Source organism: Anabrus simplex, chromosome 3 (genome assembly GCF_040414725.1).
Source record: "Anabrus simplex isolate iqAnaSimp1 chromosome 3, ASM4041472v1, whole genome shotgun sequence".
Classification (NCBI taxonomy): Eukaryota; Metazoa; Arthropoda; class Insecta; order Orthoptera; family Tettigoniidae; genus Anabrus; species Anabrus simplex.
The window spans coordinates 459,363,853-459,384,076 of record NC_090267.1 but is presented as its reverse complement, the minus strand read 5'-3'; the positions used below and the strand labels follow the sequence as shown (position 1 = coordinate 459,384,076).

The following is a 20,224-nucleotide window of genomic DNA, read 5'->3' as shown; positions in this document are numbered from 1 at the left end:
GGTTTTATCCTCAACTAGTATCGCGGAATTGTGCCTTAGAAACTGGAGTGCTGTTGCTCTCAACTGCTTCATAATCCTGAATGTTTGTTCCCTTCTGAATCCAGCTGTATTTGGTTTGTAAGTCCTAAGGTCATTTGCACGTTCTTCGTGACCTATCTGTTTCGATTTTCTGATACCCTTGTTCTTCGAAAGGTCAAAACTATTCATATTTCCTTTCCTTAGTGTTAAAAGAGAATGATCCCCCAGTTGTACATCCTCTTAATAACAGCAGTCGCCACCATCAGGCAATTCCAGGGGTTCATGTACATCAGCTTACTACAGTAATGTAGTAACACATTCGTTTCATGCTAGTACTGAATAATCGTCCGGAGTCGCGACACTTCCGCATGGTTGTCCTTCTCTCGTTATCTTTGACCTTCTATACATTGGCTCTTGTTGAGTTTCCTTATCTGTGGCTTCTGTCCAACGTTTTCCTTCTATTGCAAACGCCATAAGACTGTTTGTTTTTTGCTAGTTGTTTTACGTCGCACCGACACAGATAGGTCTTACGGCGACGATGGGACAGGAAAGGGCTAGGAGTGGGAAGGAAGCGGCCGTGGCCTTAATTAAGGTACAGCCCCAGCATTTGCCTGGTGTGAAAATGGGAAACCACGGAAAACCATTTCAGGGCTGCCGACAGTGGGGTTCGAACCTACTATCTCCCGAATACTGGATACTGGCCGCACTTAAGCGACTGCAGCTATCGAGCTCGGTAAGACTGTTTGTTGACATTCAAACAACATGAAGTTATTACTATCACAGCGAAGTCTCCGTAACCTGAAAATGGTATTGAGAGTTGCAAGGCTACCAGAATTTCGCCCTGAAATGGACTTACGACGTATTAGAAAAATCTAACGTCAGAAAGGCGCCATTAAAATGAATGATACCTGATCCTGTAATCGTTAAGAGGGGAATTCCTCAAGGTAGTATTATTGGCAGTGTGCGAAATCATAAAGAAATCGGCGGTGGAGGGGAGGGGGGAAGGAATATAAGGCTTAAATACTAGTGTTTATTTCAGATAGTATTCGTCGGGAGAGGCGGTATAAAATTCCCCTGTAAGTAAATTACCCCCTCCACCAGAAAAATGTAAATTTTAGATCGTTTTGTTTGAATGTTGCTGTTATAACAAGTTATTCGAATCAGCTGAGAAGTTTATAAGAGACTATCACTTTCTTAAGAAACCCCCTTGTGTGTGGGGCCGGTAGAATAACACCCACGGTATCTCCCGCCTGTCGTAAGAGGCGACTAAAAGGGGTCCCAAGGGCTCTGAACTTTGGAGCGTGGGTTGGCGACCACGGGGTCCTTAGCTGTGTCCTGGCATTGCTTCCACTTACTTGTGCCAGGCTCCTCACTTTATCTGTCCTATCCGACCTCTCTTGTCAACTCTTGTTCTTTTCCGACCCCGACGGTATTACTTATGGAGGCCTAGGGAGTTTTTCTTTTTCACGCCCTTCGTTTCCCTTGCTTCCTTTGGCCGATATCTTCATTTTTCTAAGTATCGGATCCCTTCTATTTTTCCCTCTGATTAGTGTTATGTAGAGGATGGTTGCCTAGTTGTACTTCCTCTTAGAACAATAATCACCACCACCACCTTTCTTAAGAAAGGCCAGACGAGGCGCGATTTGTCCTGATTTATTGCTTTATTAGTGGAACTTTCCTCTACCAGGGCTAAGTTCTGACTGAATAAACTTGTCGGTTTGTACACACCGTTAGTGAATATTTTCCTATTGGCTACTTATCGGAAACACACCGTCTGCAAGAAGTACAGGAATGTTGTAAGCTCGCGCTACTTAGAGCAATAACAAGGGAGGAGAGCTTCAGTAAGTTAAATTTTTGTCCCAGTTTCAGATGGATTTGCCAGAGTGAAACATGAACAAAAGGCTGCAGGTGCGGAGTTGACACTGCTGCGTTGTTTTCTTGCTTAAAGTCTGACAGTCATTCGAATTATTGGTGATAATTTTATGAAACTATGCACAGTAATTTCGGAAAAAAAAATGTGTTCTACATTTTCCTCATTATTTTATAATGAACGAATCTCCACGGGCAATTTTACTGGGGGGGGGGCACCTTTTTTGAGATAAAATTGTTGGTGGGCAGGAAATCCTTCCCTCCCCCACCCCACCCCGCGATTTCACGCCCTGATTATTGGACCTTTATATTTTCTTATATAGGCTACTGTATGTAAATGATTCCAGTAAAGAACTGGAATCATAGATAGAACTCATTTACGGATGACTTTGTACTGTAGAGAGTAATGAATAAGTTAAACATTTTGAGTGCAAAAAGATTTCGATAATGTTGTGAGATGGACAACAGGTAATCGGGGGGAAAAGACAGGCTGTGGGTTTTACAAAAAGGAAAAGCCCTCTCAGTTTTAATTACTGCGTTGATGGAGTGAACGTTCCTCACGGACACACTGTAAGTACCTAGGTGTTAAGATAAGGAAAGATCGTTGGGGTAATCACAGCAATGGGATTGTAAATAAAGGTTAAGACTTCTTCACATGGTTGTAAATGTGTTTAAGGATGTAAAGGAGAAGGCATATAATTCTCTGGTAATACCATAATTAGAGGATGGTTCTAGTGTATGGGACACTCAGCTGGATTACTTCGTTTGAGAACTGGAAAAATCCAAGAAAAATAAGCTAGATTTGTTCTGGCTGATTTCCGACGAAAGCGTAGTGGTACCAAAATGATGTTAACTTTGGGCTGGGAAGATTTGAGAGTTGGAAGCGGTATGTTCCGAGCTGGCAGTGGAGAGTTGGCTTTGATTGACGTTAGTAGAGGAATAAGTTTGAGTCGTGATTTTAAAAGTAGGAAAGATCACAGTATGAAAGTAAAGTTGAAATTCATGAAGAAAAATTGGGGCAAATATTCGTTTATAGGATGAGGAGTTAGAGACTGGAATAATTTAGTAAGGGAGATGTTTGATGGTCCGCCTCTGTGGTGTAGTGGTAAGTGTGATTAGCTGCCACACCCGGAGGCCCGGGTTCTATTCTCGGCTCTGGCACGAAATTTGAAATGTGGTATGAGAGCTGGAACGGGGTCCAATCAGCCTCTGGAGATCAACTGAGTAGAGGTGGGTTCATTTCCTACCTCAGCCATCCTGGAAGCGGTTTTCCGTGGTTTCCCACTTCTCCTCCAACCAAATGCCGGGATGGTACTTAACTTAAGGCCACGGCCGCTTCCTTCCATCTTCCTTGTCTATCCCTTCCAATCTTCCCACCCCCCCGCAAGGCCCCTGTTCATCATAGCAGGTGAAGCCGCCTGATCAAGGTACTGCCCATCATCCCCAGTTGTATCCCACGACCCAGAGACTGAAGCTCCAGGACTCTGCCCTTGAGGTGGTAGAGGTGAGATCCCTCGCTGAGTCCGAGGGAAAAACCGACCCTGGAGGATAAACAGATAAAGAAAAGAAGATGTTTGATAAATTTCCACCTTCTTTGAAATTATTTAAGAAAAGGCTAAGAAAACAACATGTAAGGAATCTGCCACCTGGGTGACCGCCCTAAATGCTCATCAGTAATGACTTATGATTGACCGACGTGGATAGTGCTGGGATTTGATCTAACAATCTTAAGCAGAGTTAGCTTGATTAGTACTTTTTCTTCTCATTCGCATGTATCAACAATGTAATATGTAATATATTGCGGATGATGTTATTCTCTATAGAGTGATAAATAAGTTACAAGATTGTGAGCAACTGCAACGTGACCTCGAAAATATTGTGAGATGGACAGCAGGCAATGGTATGTTGATAAACGGGGTTAAATCAGGTTGTGAGTTTCACAAATAGGAAAAGTCCTCTCAGTTTCAATTACTGCGTTGATGGGGTGAAAGTTCCTTTTGGGGATCATTGTAAGTATCTAGGTGTTAATATAAGGAAAGATCTTCATTGGGGTAATCACATAAGTGGGATTGTAAATAAAGGGTACCGATCTCTGCACATGGTTATGAGGGTGTTTAGGGGTTGTAGTAAGGATGTAAAGGAGAGTGCATATAAGTATCTGGTAAGACCCCAACTAGAGTATGGTTCCAGTGTATGGGACCCTCACCAGGATTACCTGATTCAAGAACTGGAAAAAATCCAAAGAAAAGCAGCTCGATCTGTTCTGGGTGATTTCCGACAAAAGAGTAGCGTTACAAAAATGTTGCAATGTTTGGGTTGGGAAGAATTGAGAGAAAGAAGAAGAGCTGCTCGACTAAGTGGTATATTCCGAGCTGTCAGCGGAGAGATAGCGTGTAATGACATTAGTAGACGAATAGGTTTGAATGGCGTCTATAAAAGTAGGAAAGATCACAATATGAAGATAAAGTTGGAATTCAAGACGACAAACTGGGGCAAATATTCATTTATAGGAAGGGGAGTTAGGGATTGGAATAACTGACCAAGGGAGATGTTCAATAAATTTCCAATTTCTTTGAAATCATTTCGGAAAAGGCTAGGAAAGCAACAGATAGGGAATCTGCCAGAAGGCCGTGTTGCTGTTTCTTGACGGGAACAGTGTTTTTGTACCCGTCTCTTAGATACGTTGTTTTATTCATTCTGGGGAAGTTACGGGTGTATTCCCCGTAATAATAATGCCATTGGTTTCTACGTCCCACTAAATACCTGTATTGTTTTCGGAGACGCCGGGGTGCCCTAATTTAATACTGCAGGAGTTAGTTTATGTACCAGTTAATCTACCAATACGAGAATGAGCACCTTCAAATACCACCGGATTGAGGCAGGATCGAACCTGCAAAGTTGGGCTCAGAAGGCCTCAACCGTCTGAGCCACTCAGCCCGGCTGGAATGCATTACCTGTCTTACACTCAACCAGTCTTAACCTAGGCCACCGAGCGAGTTGGCCGTGCGGTCAGGAGCGCGCTGCTGTGAACTTGCATCCGGGAGATAATGCGTTCGAACCGCAGTGTCGGCAGCCCTGAGGATGGTTTTCCACGGTTTCCAATTTCCACACGTTAATTAACGCCACCGCCGTTTCCTTCCTCCTTTCCTATTAGTGATGGGACATTCGATTCATTTTACTGAATCGATTCATTTGATTCCGTTCACGTTACTGAACCGATACACTGATCCGATTCACGGCTCATTGGTCACCGCTCCTACTGCATCTGTGTAGTATGTGCTGGTAAGACAGCAGCAACAGCATTCAGTGCTCGCAGCTGCCATCTGGTCTTCATACTATGAACTCCTTTCTTAGGAAAAAATGCTAGTTACTCTAATACATCGAAGGTTTCCGGCGACGCAGGGTGGGAAAGGTTAGGATTAGGAAGGTAGCAGCCATGGCCTGAATTAAGGTACAGTCCCATAATTTCCTGGTGTGAAAATGGGGAAACTACGGAAAACCATCTTAACGGCTGCCGACGATGGGATTCGAACCCACCATCCCCCGAATGCAAGCGCATAGCCACGCGATATTAACCGCACGACAACTCGCTCAGTCATTTTTGAAAATATGTATTTTTCTATCAGCTGAGGATTTTTTATCGTCATATTTTGTATAGGCTACCCGAGATGTACAGTAGCCCGCTGGTTTTCTGATTCAGCATACTGTTATTGCATCTGTCCACATATGATTGAAGTCTTGTGCAACGATGTGACATATGAACTGAGAAAATACTGAGCCGTTCTTCCCAATACAAAACAGGTACTTTTGAGTGGTCATGAGCATGACTCATAGTCATAGGGCAGGTTAGATTCGAGTTTAATTATCAAATGCCAACTAAGTTATAGCCTAATACTGATTCATTAAACTAATAAATAGTATAACCTAATAGCCTACCTACTTACTAGCTACTTCAGAATTATGTTGTGACTACCTTTTTAACACTGCAAATAAATCCATCTATTATTTAAACCTCCCTGTAAGAAGAGGACAGTGAATGCAAATGGGTATTATTTTCAAATGAGCTGAGCTCGAGAGTCCATTATAGCATACGATTCTTTCAGTGTAGCATGGCTCACTGTATGTCTCGCTGCAGTGAGCCGATAAGGAGCCGTGCGTATTTTGTGTCTCACTGAGCCGGCTCGTTCACGATTCTTTCCGTGTGCCATGGTTCACTGTATGTCTCGCTGCAGCGGAAGCTCGGCTCTCCGCGTGTCCAGTGAGCCGATAAGGAGCCGTGTGTATCATGTGTCTCACTGAGCCGCGCTCGTTCACGATTCTTTCGATGTGCCATGATTCACTGTCTCGCTGCAGCGGAAGCTCGGCTCTCCGCGTGTCCAGTGAGCCGATAAGGAGCCGTGTGTATCATGTGTCTCACTGAGCCGCGCTCGTTCACGATTCATTCGATGTGCCATGATTCACTGTCTCGCTGCAGCGGAAGCTCGGCTCCCCGTCAACGTCCAGTGAGTGCGCCACTCAGCACTGTCCACTGAGAGTAAGCTGAATCGTGTGCCGTGAGCTCGCCGTTCCTGTGAATCGATTCACTCGGACACTTGAATGAATCGATACAGTGCTTCGAATCATGCATTCAGTAGCCAACACTATTTCCTATCCCATCGTCGCCATAAGACCTATTTCTGTCGACGCGACGTAAAGCAAATTGTAAAAAAAAGATACTAGAACACTCTTATAATAATTATTACTTTTAAATGATGCAAAGAAAATAATGATATCAATAGAATGAAGAAACGAAATGTGTTAACAATAATAACAGTAATAATATGAATAAATCGAACTTAGTGCTATTAAGGTAGAATCATATTGGTTGTACAAAAAGCACATTGTACGTACATGAAAATATATTAACATTAAATACCAGATATTGTTGTTTAAGTCATCAGTCCATAGACTAGTTTGATGCAGCTCTCCATTCCACCCTATCCTGTGTTAGTCTTTTTCATTTCTACGTAACTGCTACATCCTACATCTGCTCTAATCTGCTTGTAATATTCATATCTTGGTCTACCACTACCAACCAACTGAGCAAGTCCTAGGTGTCTTAAGATGTGCCCTACCATTATATCTCTTTATCTGTTCAAATTCGCCAAATAATTCTCCTCTCGCTAATTCGATTCAGTATCTCTTCATTCGTAATTCGACCTACCCGTCTCACCTTCATTTTACTGTCCATGTAATAATATATTCATCTACTTCCTCCAAGACTTCATTTCCTAATCACCGGACTTCGACTACACTCCAGTAGTTTTGTTAATTATCGATTCTTACACTTTCACACGACCGGCACTGAAATTTCCCTTATTTTTCACTGTATCTTTAACTCCATACCAGATACCAAATATCACACCTTGAATATCTCCGAACTTTTTACTTTTTGAAATGTAATGCATACATCCAATGAATAAGGAATTGAAAATAAAATATATGAATCAATGTTCACCACATTGAACATCATCATCACCATCATCATCTGTTTACCCTCCAGGTTCGGACTCGCGAGGGATCCCACCTCTACCGCCTCAAGGGCAGTGTCCTGGAGCTTCAAGACTCTTGGTCGGGGGATACAACTGGGGAGTATGACCAGTACCTCGCCCAGGTGGCCTCATCTGCTATGGTGAACAGGGGCCTTGTAGGGAGATGGGCAGATTGGAAGGGATAGACAAGGAAGAGGGAAGGAAGCGGCCGTGGCCTTAAGTTAGGTACCATCCCGGCATTCGCCTGGAGGTGAAGTGGGAAACCACGGAAAACCACTTCGAGGATGGCTGAGGTGGGAATCGAACCCACCTCTACTCAGTTGACCTCCCGAGGCTGAGTGGACCCCGTTCCAGCCCTCGTACCACTTTTCAAACTTCGTGGCAGAGCCGGGAATCGAACCCGGACCTCCGGGGGTGGCAGCTAATCACGCTAACCACTACACCTCAGAGGCGGACTCACATTGAACATATTTATTTAAATCTAAAGTACACACGTGTGACAAATGGGATATGTTTCATCTACCAAGCAAGACAGCAAAAAGAGAAGATAGAAAATGTTCTGCAGGAAAAGAAGGCATATAATCAAGATGATGCAAGGAAAGCTTACGATAATAAATCAGTTGATAAGAATATTGCCAGGGATAACTGTTCCATTGCAACACTAGCATTTGATTTACAGCAGTGTTTGCCGACTCCATTCTTGAGAGAGAAAATCCACTTAGAATGGCTTCCCTAATAGTAGGAAATGGTTCAGCCATCTGATTAATCCATAAGGACAATAAATATACTTTTAATTAATTGTCATTAGATTTTAAAAAATCGCAATACTTGTTAATTTCATCAGCCTCAGCTGCTTCGACACCGTCACAGTCAAAATGAGACCGAGATTTCGGTGGAAGCTACATTTTACTCTGCCAGCCCCGCGTGCCTCCATCTTACCCGGAGCTCCCGGCTTCGACAACCGGCCAGGTCAGGGACTTTTTACCTGAATCCGAGGGCTGAGTCGAGGTCTGCTCAGACTACGTGATTACAATAGAGGAGCTATCTGGCGGTGAGATAGAGGCCCCGGTCTAGAAAGCTAAGAATAACGGCCGAGAGGATTCGTCGCACCGACCACACGACACCTCGTAATCTGCAGGCCTTCCAGCTGAGCAGCGGTCGCTTGGTAGGCCATGGCCCTTCAGGGCTCTTGGGCCATGGGTTCTTCTTTTTAACATGCAGGGAACATAATAGGACCAAGATTGTAATCAATGACATGAACATGGCAGCGTAGCTTTACTAAAAACTTCCGATTTTCATTACAGCAAAATTGCGCATATCCTTACCGCAAAATATTAGAAATCACTACTGCAGATTTTGTAAAGTGTGCAACAGTTTACCTTTAAAACTGCCAGCACAGCAAGCACACTGCTTGAAACACTTGTCCTAGAGTGGGAACTGTGAGTGAGTGGAATTTAATCAAGGTGCAGTAAAGCTAATGCAGTTGCGATCAACAGTATTCTGTAAGAAGGAAGTCAGCTCCCGGATAAACCTGTCTTTGGGGCCTTGTGGAGAGGATGGGAGAATTGGAAGGCATGGAAGCGACCGTGGCCTTAAGTTAGGTACCATCCCGGCATTTGCCTGGAGGAGTAGTGGGAAACCACGAAAAACCACTTCGAGGATGGTTGAGGAGGGAATCGAATCCCCCTCCACTCAGTTGGCCTCCCGACGCTGAGTGGCCCCGTTCCAGCACTCGTAACAGTTTTTAAAATTTCGTGGCAAAGCAGGGAATCGAAACCGGTCCTCCAGGGCTGGCAGTTAATCACACTAACCACTACAACACAGAGGCAGATAGGAGCAAAAATACGAAGGTAATATTCGCTGATAATAAACTGCAGAGCTACATTTAATTCCTGTACATATTCAAACATTCTCTGAAAACTTTAGGTTATTCTGATAAGAACTCTGTCGCAAGGAGCATTCTATGCATGACAAAGAGATGAAAAAGTGTTAAGGTAGAAAAAGGCGCTTGAAAGTTTCACGAAACACACTTGCTATAAAACTGTCCCAAGGTAAATATATTCCAGCGGTATTATTGAAATGGTCGTCCGAAAGATGTTTCAAGTTAGTTTTGTCGGGCACCGTGAGAGAAAAGTGTGTGTGTGTGGTCTTGCTCTATAAATGCCGCACCGCCACAATAAAATAGGCACAATTAGTTTTAATGTATACAACACCTAAGACTTTAATATGAATCATTCGTGTTATATTTGCAAAAGTAAAGCGTAGGCATTTTGACTAATATGCGGTCTCTTGTCATTAAACAGAGTGGAACTATTCGTCTACTCGTACATACCACTGGCCGTGTTGAGGAGTATACCATACTTCACGTGTTTTCTCTTTATCAACCTCAAACCGTGCATGGTATTCAAGGCCAGATTCCTCATTACACGCCTGGCAATGGCAAAAGCGATTAGCGCGATTCTATTCTACCTGCTGTACATCTAGCTGGCTGTGAACTGCTTGTATATTGTGACTGAAATCCCAGTCAACTGAATAGGATTTCCGCGGTTTGTATCGTAAAATGTAACCTCTATTAAGTCCGGTTACAAGACTGAATAATCAGCGTAGTGGCGTTCAGCTCATAGGGCCCTGGTTCGATCCCCGCTGGACCGATAATTTTTAACCACATTTGGTAAATTCCTACTTCTCGATGTAGGTGATCGTCTCAACGCACGTCTTCGTTTACATATAACTAGACCTAGGATTTTATGCTCTTAGAAACTAGTTTTAGGCACTTAAAACAGACTTTTAAGACAAGTAAATAGGCTTTTTAGAAGAGAAAATTGGCACCTCAGATATGCTTTAAAAATACATAAATAGACAGAAAATAGACTTTAAAATATTACAATATACACTTAAACTGTAAAGTAATCTTGTTTTACTTCATGAAACGTGGTATATCTGTTCTTAATAAGAGAGAAAGAAAATCCACAGCCTGTTTCCAGTCATTCGACCGGGTCAGGAATGGAATGAATGAACCCCCATCTAGCGGCGAGGATAGGAATTGTGTCGGCTGCCGAAGCCTGTCGCAGCCCTCTGGGGCAATGATTAATGAATGAAAGATGAAATGAAAAGATATTGGAGAGTGTTGCTGGAATGAATTATGACAGGGAAAACTGGAGAACGCGGAGAACTCGCCCCGCCTCCACTTTGTCCAGCACAAATCTCACATGGATTGACCGGGATTTGAACCACGGAACTCAGCGGTGAGAGGCCGGCGCACTGCTGCCTGAGCCACGGAGGCTTCTTAATAAGAATAACTACAAAATTAAGACAGAATTAAAAATACATTTGTCAATGTCACTTAGCGATTATATGAAAAATTATAATAAGCCTGAACTAAAACCTCAATACTAAAATCACTGATCACAAGAGCACCGTAAACATACCATAACGATGTAAACGCGAACAGAGTAGCCTCTGTGTTCATTTGTTTGTGAGAAACCTCCCTACAGCACTTTCATTCGTAGTTAGCTTTACAGTACATACCAATAATCTTCTCCAAATTTTCCACAGTCAGACTGGTTTTTTCGTCTGTTAAAATTAGTTTGAAAGCAGGAAAATAATACTTCACAATCACAGATGTTAGAGGGGCACAGGCAAATTTACTTACATTTTTCAATTCAATTTCACTACGCAAGTCTACCCATCCAATACCTGATGTACCCTTTTCAGCCATGAAAAAACTGGATTCTTCCGCAGTAGACTAGCCCACTTGTCACTTACTTCATCCCCTAAAACCCAATCTCTGCTGTTCCGCTCGTCATTTAGGGATGTACATTACATGATCGTAAAAATTACAGATGTTGAATTTTACTTTAAATATACAGTAACTTATAGTCATTTTAGACTATTATATATTAAAATAGGCTCTAAAGGTCTAAATAGGCTTCTTAGGGCACTATAAAACTCTATCGAGGCGGTAAAGGCGTGCTCGGTTCGCCCGGAAGGACGTGGGTGGTGCATATGGCCCTGAGGTTCACTCAGCCTACACCAAAAATGAGTACCAGGTTAATTCCTGGGGGCAAAGGCGGCCGGGCGTAGAGCTAACCACTCTACCCCATCACGTGCCGAGGTTAACAATGGTGGAAGCCTTTACCTTCCACTCCTCCAAGGGCCTTCATGGCCTGTACGGAGGTGACTTTGCTTTGCTATAAAACTCTATGAATGTAAGGAGTTCATCAACATATTTTTTAAATTTTCATATTAGTTCCTAAGGTCCAAACTAGGCATTTGCCTTAAAAACCCAGTTCTACATATAACTCATCCTATCACAAACCATGAAAGTAATACGCAATAGGGCATATATCCTTCCATACATGGTTGACGCCAGGAAGGGCATCCGGCCGACAAACTGGGCTAAATACCAACTCCAGGTAATTGGGAAAAGGCTAGGAAGGAGAGAAAATGTTAACCCCCATCCAAATGATATGGACTATAGAACAAGTGAACGATTATCCCATTTATTTATAAGCTATGTGTTAATGGGTTCATGCACAGGAAAAACGTGTATTTGTATATAGCAATGCCAAGGTGTAAAATTTCAATATGTAACATACGCAGATTGTAATATGTTAAATAACTGATATTTAATCAACGGAGATGGGGACACTTTCTGCATCTGCCGTCCATAAATTTTGCCAACCGAGCGAGTTGACCACGCGATTAGGGTCGTGTAGCCATCAGTTCACATTCGGGAGATTGTGGATTCGAACCCCACTGTCGGCACCCTGGAAGATGGTTTTCCGAGGAATCGCATTTTCACACCAGGCAAATGCTGGGATTGTACCTCAATTAAGGACACGGCAGCTTCCTTCCCACTTCTAGCCCTTTCCTATGCCATGGTCGCCATAAGACCTATCTGTGGCGGTGTGATGTAAAGCAAATTTTAAAAAACTGACAGTATTTGGAAAATAAATGATAATAATGTCCACCTCTGTGGTTTAGTGCCGTAGCCATGTTGAAACACCGGATCCCGTGAGATCTCCTAAGTTAAGCAACATTGGGCGTGGTCAGGAGTTGGATGGGTTGCCACGCGCTGTTGGTGGGGAGTAAGGGAATGGAGGAGCGGAAAGGAACTGGCCACCCTACCGCACGTAAACTCCGGCTCAGGAACACCTCTCCGGAGGTTCGGACCTGCCTTCGGGCAGAATAACCCTTACCTTACCTGTGGTTTAGTGGTTAGTGTGATTCGTTGCACCCCCGCATTCACGGGTTCGATTCCCGGCTCTGCCACGAAATTTGAAAAGTGGTACGAAGGTGAAAAGGGGTCCACTCAGCTTCGAGAGATCAACTGAGTAAAGGGGGTTCGATTCCCGTCTCAGCCATCCTCAAACTACTTTTCCCTCGTTTTCCACTTCCCCTCCAAGCAAATGCCGGGATGGTACCTAACTTAAGGCCACGGCCGCTTCCTTCCCTCTTCCTTGTCTCTCCCTTCCAATCTTCCCATCCCCCACAAGGCCCCTGTTCAGCATGGCATGTGAGGCCGCCTGGGCTAGGTACTGGTCCTTCGCCCCAGTTTTATTATCGACCAAATGTCTCTCGGTTCACGGCACTGCTCTAGAGGCGGTAGAGGTTGGATCTCTCACTGAGCCTTGTGTGGGATGGGAAGATAGGAAAGGATAGACAAGGAAGTGGGAAGGAAGCGGCCGTGGCCTTAAGTTAGGCACCATCCCGGCGTTCGCCTGGAGGAGAAGTGGGAAACCACGGAAAACCCATTCGAGGATGGCTGACGATGGACTAGAACCCCCTCTACACGGTGGACTCTCGAGACTGAGTGGACCCCAGTCCTCGTACAACTTTTCAAATTTCATGGTAGAGCCGGGAATAGACCTCCGGCCTCCGGGGGTGGCAGCTAATCAAACTTACGGCTACACCACAGAGGCGGACTCTTCATTATTATTATTATTATTATTATTATTATTATTATTATTATTATTATTATTTTGTAGGAGAAATTTAGGGCACCTCTGTTTCTCCGATAATTGAACAAGTACTGTAGTTAGTGAGGCGTAGAAGTAATATAATTATTATTGCTTTTAACAAAACTATTCGAGAGTTCACTGCAATATTTCCCCGGTTTATGTTGAAGCTCTAAAATGCTTGAGTCCAAATTGATAAAGGACTGTTGTAACCTTGAACGCTGCAGTATGCGATATCACTTCCACCTCATTCTACAGCTGGCAGTGATAAGACGGCAGTCACTGCCAGACAGGCTCCCGGCCAAGTCGAGCCGGAGAGGGACAACATATGTGCCTGTGATTACAACGCTCTGACAGGACTGTTGGTAGACATTTCTAGGTCATCTTTGCATTGAAATTTGCTGAAGAATTTCGTTACACTCCATCACACTTGTACCTGCGATATCATTATTTTAATACTCAAACTGCAACTGTTATACTCAATCGCCAAAGTTAGACTGGAAGGAACCTCAGTGTACATATCATATCAGTTATCATATAATAAGTGAAAAGATAATCGGTTTCATCCGTTGCTACGACACGAAGAAGACCTTCCCCGACTACGAAACCTGTTTACATCTGTTGTATCACCGCTCTACATAGATACTACGGGACTTGCATCTCACCGGTTGCGCCGAAGAGCAGCCTCTACTAAACCCGTATGTTATAATTTAATTAAATTATTTACAAAAGTAAGATTATTCTAATTTATATAATAGTAAAGTGCTAAAAATATGAAAGCTAAATTACCAAATTATCAGTCGTGTAGTCATGTGTTTTAATTTACTCTCTATTGATGGCATGTGTGCACATCATCATAAAAATACAGGCATTCTGATGTAAAGTATTGTGACCGTTCGTGGATGTGGGTGGTACGAAATGACATGATTTTCTTCAATTAAACCTCGGCTAGTATCAATGGTTCGCAAGAAACTCCACTCGCGGGCATGGTCATTCGGCGAGTACCGGTCAAATTTCTTCCAACATCAGCTCAAACAGAGTAATTTCCACGTCCTACCTAACTATGTAAAGGCTCTTAAATTATAATTTTAAAATGAAATATCGCAATAAAAGTTTGGAAGGATATTCCATTTAATTAGGTAATTATTAAGAAAATATTATAATAATAATGATCATTTGATTAGACAACATGACATGTAACACGCATCTGATTACTCTTTGTTGGACCGGGCGAGTTGGCCGTGCGGTTAGGAGCGCACAGCTGTGAGCTCGCATCCGGGAGATAGTGGGTTCGAACTCCACTGTCGGCAGGCCTGAAGATGGTTTTCCGTGGTTTCCCATTTTCACACCGGGCAAATGCTGGGGCTGTACCTTAATCAAGGCCACGGCCGCTTCCTTCCCACTCCTAGGCCTTTCCTATACCTTCGTCGCCATAAGACCTATCTGTATCGGTGCGACGTAAAACAAATAGCAAAAAAAAAAAAAACTCCTTGTTGGTTCCGCAAACACATTAAAAAGAAAATTATCTGACGCTAAATTAAAACTCTTAAATAATTCATCACAATATCTAAAATATTTTCACAAATAATGAAATTATTAACAGTTCTGAAAATCTGCCAATTGTAAAATCATTCACTTTGTTCATTCATTTGAGTCAATATTTACCCATAGTTTGCCTTCCCCAGTTCTATCTGTTTGATCATTTAAATGTCTAGCTATCTAATATACAACTTGAATATCCTGACGGTTAGTCTCCTTAACATTGCAAGAGAAAAATATAATTAGCTGACAATCATCTAAAAGACACAATAAATTCAATAAATGAACAATCATGGTACAGTCACACTCATCGGGAACATTCAGCTTCGCCGTGTCTGAAAATCAACGACATCTAACTACTGACATGTTCAATGAAACGATAATATCGGAATGTCTGTACTGCATCTGCTCTCCTCCAGTGTTTCCTGAAAATAATACTACTGCCAAATAACTACAGCAAGCAATTACCTTGAATGCCAATGCACTTCATTAGGTGGCATTAACCTCTTAAAACCACTTATTTTATTGTTTAGATATGTCATTTACCGAAGATCCTAACAATTCAACCGATAATGCATCCGTTCTACTTCTATGCTGTGCCGTAAATTCGTATTTTGACGATTTCTAAATGCTTAACATTTAATCTCCCCGGGATACCTTTGAAAATACTAGCATCATATTATTCCGCTTGCCTATTCAAAATCTTTAAAATCACATGATGAACACCTCACATAACATTACTACCCTAGGTTCATTGACCTTCTCGAAGATTTACCACGTTACCGAAGCATCAGTTTCAACAAACCTCATTCTGATAATAATCAACTATTTTATCATAACATATTCGACGACCCTAATATTTACCATATCTCATCAAAAACGTGCACCATGTCTACATCACTATTCAAATATACAAGCGCAGGTATCGAAGAAACTCAAAAACATCATATCACTTACAGCATGTACGCACTTCATTAAATTATTCTATGGCACAAGTTATTCCAAGAGGATCTCGACATTGACATAAATTACGTACAATCACTCACTGAACTTATCTACACAGCACTCGATTTTATCTCATCGCAAATAAATTCTCACGATTTTTCAGACAGTATTAGGACATTAGGTGAAATATAATCATGCCTGTATACTTCTACTACTTGACACCGACGATATACCAAATTCCACTCCTACCAATGATCGGAACAACACTTCACGCAGATACATAATGACAAACACGTTAGGTTACTCAAGCCGTATTCTTTCAAAATCACCCATTATGATGGCAAATCTAACACTACTATAAGCTTCTACAAAATAGAATAAGGGAAGACAATGCTTGGGTACTTAACATCCGAAGACACTGTTGTGCATCCCATCCTTTAGGCTGTGGTAGCTAAGGACATCTGTTTTCATGTAATTGTGGCCACTCCAGCAGAACTCGGACCCATCAGGATCCCAGTCTCGGCTTAGGCACACATCTCCGTCTTGGCTATAGCCTTCATCATAATACTAACCAGTCTCGTTGTTCTTCTACCCTGAAACATGTACAAATTAAATTAGATAGTACTAAACAGACTTTTGAAATTCAAAATTTCGTTTACTAAACTCGCCTTCGTATATCGGCGCTGTATAATTAGTTATTGAACTCTTTTAAACCTTAGGATATCTTAAAACTCTTATAATCTCCTCAAGTCCTTCAGTATGTATCAGAGCTATTCTCGAAACAACCTTTTACGCTGTTTTTTCTTCATACATTGTCATAAAACAAAATCCCATTTTAATAACATCACAATAATACTTGGTTCGCATTTTATGATTCATGCTAAAGTTGCTATGTTGTAATCTCCGTTACATATGTTTTTGACATTTGAGGAACATTGCCTAACACAGTCACTCTCTTCATTCACGGAACTGCACAAAGGAACACATTCTGCTATTCATTTATTTTCTCGAATGCATACGATCCGTCACTCCGCATACGCCTTCTTGATGGTAGAACTTGCACTGCTCCAAACTGTTCCATGGCCTCCGCAGCGCGACGTTTCTGGACCTGAATGTTACATATGAGATTTCTCCTTCACAGCTGTTGATATGAGATCTTTCATCTACTGGTCTCTATTTATATCCCAACTCATGTTCTTAATTCAATCCTCCGAATACCACGGGGTTCTGAGCTTATGAATTTCCCGATTTCACTCCGTAAAATCCCATTTGATGAGCGAGGTGTCTCGATTTCGTACGTAGTTGGAAGTATAAACTGGACGTATTCCGGCTGATTGTGTATTTCTGCACCGCTTCTGTTGATCTATTTACCTATAACTTTCAATGGTTCCTTCGCTCTTGACCTCGAGATCATTGAAAGGTTATAGTATATACTGACACCGGAAATACCGAGCTCGATAGCTGCAGTCGCTTAAGTGCGGCTAGTATCCAGTAATCGGGAGATAGTGGGTTCGACCCCTGCAGCCCTGAAGATGGTTTTCCGTGGTTTCCCTTTTTCACACCAGGCAAATGCTGGGGCTGTACCTTAATTAAGGCCACGGCCGTTTCCTTCCAATTCCTAGGCCTTCCCTATCCTGTCGTCGCCATAAGACATATCTGTGTCGGTGCGACGTAAAGCAAATAACAACAACAGACACCGGAAATACTGTACTTGCACTAGAGCAGCGATGTAGGTGTAAAAAGCACTCTAAAATTTCGAAAATAGACATTACATATCGAAAGTAGAAAAATAGTTTATTTTTACATCGGTCCTGAAATGTTAAATATCTGATTTATCTGGCTGTAATTTATGATCTTGAGGTAATGTCCTCCAAAACTTACATTTTCTGTCAAATCCGCGACTCTGTTATGTCAAAATGTGTACCAGTCTTTGGCGAACTGGACAACGTAGCAGCAATCAGTGGCGGCGACTAGGGGGCCCGCCCCTCCTCTTTGTGGAGGAACATTCAATTTTTATTCCATTTTAACTTTCTGAAACTGGGAATTATGTATTTTTATTTGTGCAGACCCTGTTCTTATCAGCCAATTATGTCCATTAATTTCTTTAATCGTTAAGTAAAATACTTAGCAGAAATACATACAAAATTTCGTTCGATGCGGCTTACTGATTCGTACAGGCCACCGTGCCCGCAACGTGTAGCATGTGCTATGACGAAGGGTAGCAGCCAAGATCATGGACACTTGGGGTATTATTCACCCTCTTGCCGCGAGCATTCTTCAGTCTGGCTGTCTCACTTACTAAATGTGTCTGTGTAGTTCTGTCTAGTGTCTGTTACTTTCTTAGTCTGATGTCAAATACTAAGTGCTTTATTGTTTGTATAATCGCGCTATACTTCTGTTTAATTGTAATACATTTGTAATTATTGGTCCTTTGGTGAAAGTTTTATTGTACAGTATTCAATCAAAATCTCAAAAAACACCTCTTAATATTTCTTAATCCGTTCACCCTACAGGGTTGGTTTTTCTTTCGGACTCAGCGAGGGATCCCACCTCTACAGCAACAAAGGCAGTGTTCTGGAGAGTGAGACGTTTGGGTTGGGGGATACAATTGGGTACGAGGGCCAGTACATCGCCCAAGCGGCCTCACCTTGTGGGGGATGGGAAGATCGGAAGGGACAGACAAGGAAGACGGAAGGAAGCGGCCGTGGTCTTAAGTTAGGTACCATCCTGGCATTTCCTGGAGGAGAGGTGGGAAACCAATGGAAAAGCACTTCTAGGATGGCAGAGGTAGGAATCGAACTCCCTATACTCAGTTGACCTCCCGAGTCTGACTCATCACCGTTCCAGAACTCATACCACTTTTCAAATTTCGTGGCAGCCGAGAACCGAACCCGAGACTCTGGTAGTGCCAGCTACTCACACTAACCACTTCACTACAGAGGCCGTTATTATTATTATTATTATTATTATTATTATTATTATTATTATTATTATTATTATTATTATTATTATTATTATTATTATTATTATTATTATTATTATTATTATTATTATTGTACCGGGCGGTACACCTCCGCTACTTCAAATATTGCGCCCGTTGAAACTCCTCTACAGGAGAAAGCCTGAACTTTAACAAACTGTATTAACTCAACAGTTTCTCCGAAGATAGCTCTGTGTGAAGTTTGATGTGTTTTTGTTTGTATTTGATCAAGAAGTGTGGACGTTCTCTACCAGATGTCTCTACTAAAAACTATGATTACGCACTGTGGTGCGGAGGATTGAAGCTTCTTGAAGAAATTTAGTATTCATACGTTTTGTTTTTACTATATTCTGTTCTGTTATCTTTGGGTTGGCAACATTAATCCTTTCTATCCGCCTGTTTTGAATTTAGCCAATCCCAAATTTCTTTAATTTATTTCCAACCAATCATGTACGTCTTCTTCGACATAGATATGTTGCTCTAAGCTATCCAATAAAAGCGAAAGGGTGTGTCTACTCATTCCTGAAAGGTCTCGAATGTTCCACGAGGGTATATAAACTGCTGATGTTCTTGTCTCGGTGCCACTTCAGTAACATCTAACTTAGTGTGTGTGGAAATGTAGCAGGGGGCGGGAAGCGCCTCTTTCTTCAAGCAGCAGTTCTTCTACAAGGTAATGGCCTGTTAACATCTTCATTTCTTGCTAGCTCAGCAGTTTAACTCTCGGGGAGGGTTCGAAACCTTTAGTATGTAACCTACCTTTTTAAAATGTAAATTCTTTTCTGTCTACGTAAAATCTATAAATTTCTTTTACCGTAAAGCGGGGATAGAGAGTGCTTTACCCTCTCGAACTCCCCTTCATTTTGAAATTGCGGTGACTACGTTTTCATAACCGTTTCTTCTCTTCCTTAAAATATTAAAGTTTTCTCATACGGGTCACCTCCTTAGCTTGGGATTAGCCCCTGTGTTTCGGCTAGAGCCACTTAGGTTTTAAAAGTGTATTTAGGAGTGCAAGTTCACGCCTCCAATCCCTTCTGTACTTTGGGCCAGTAACTTAACCTGATGTTTAGTTTTCTTCATGCGAAGGCCCTGTAGGTTGGGTATTAAATACCCCTGTTTCTTTGTATGCCTTGATGGCAGTTTGGATAAGAGTCTGTTATTGCCTGGATAGGCTTGAAAGATCGAGAGCGGGTCAGCTCTTTATGGCGTTGTGGTAAGGGTGCCTTAGAGAGGCTTGAGGTTAATAGCTGGGAGCAAGTGCTCCTTGTATTTAGGGGTTTTCTGCCCGTTAGCAATTGTGGTTATGAGCTGAGAGCTCAGAAATTAAACTTGGGGCTCCAAGCCCAAATCTTGTAACGATCTGTAAATTGTTAATTTGTTGATCT

At 42.3% G+C, this 20,224-nt stretch overlaps 1 protein-coding gene across 2 annotated transcripts in view; it reads left to right on the top strand.

Annotated features, from left to right (window-relative positions):
- Positions 1-20,224, top strand: part of LOC136866508 (proline-rich protein 5) — a 290,564-nt gene that overhangs the window by 70,501 nt on the left and 199,839 nt on the right. The window contains exon 1 of one of the 2 annotated variants that reach the window (XM_067143545.2): positions 13,659-14,076. The exons of the other annotated variant lie outside the window; for it this stretch is intronic. The gene's annotated coding sequence lies outside the window, so the exon portion shown is untranslated. Of the gene's footprint in view, positions 1-13,658; positions 14,077-20,224 lie in introns of those variants that run through there. 2 annotated transcript variants of the gene reach the window in all.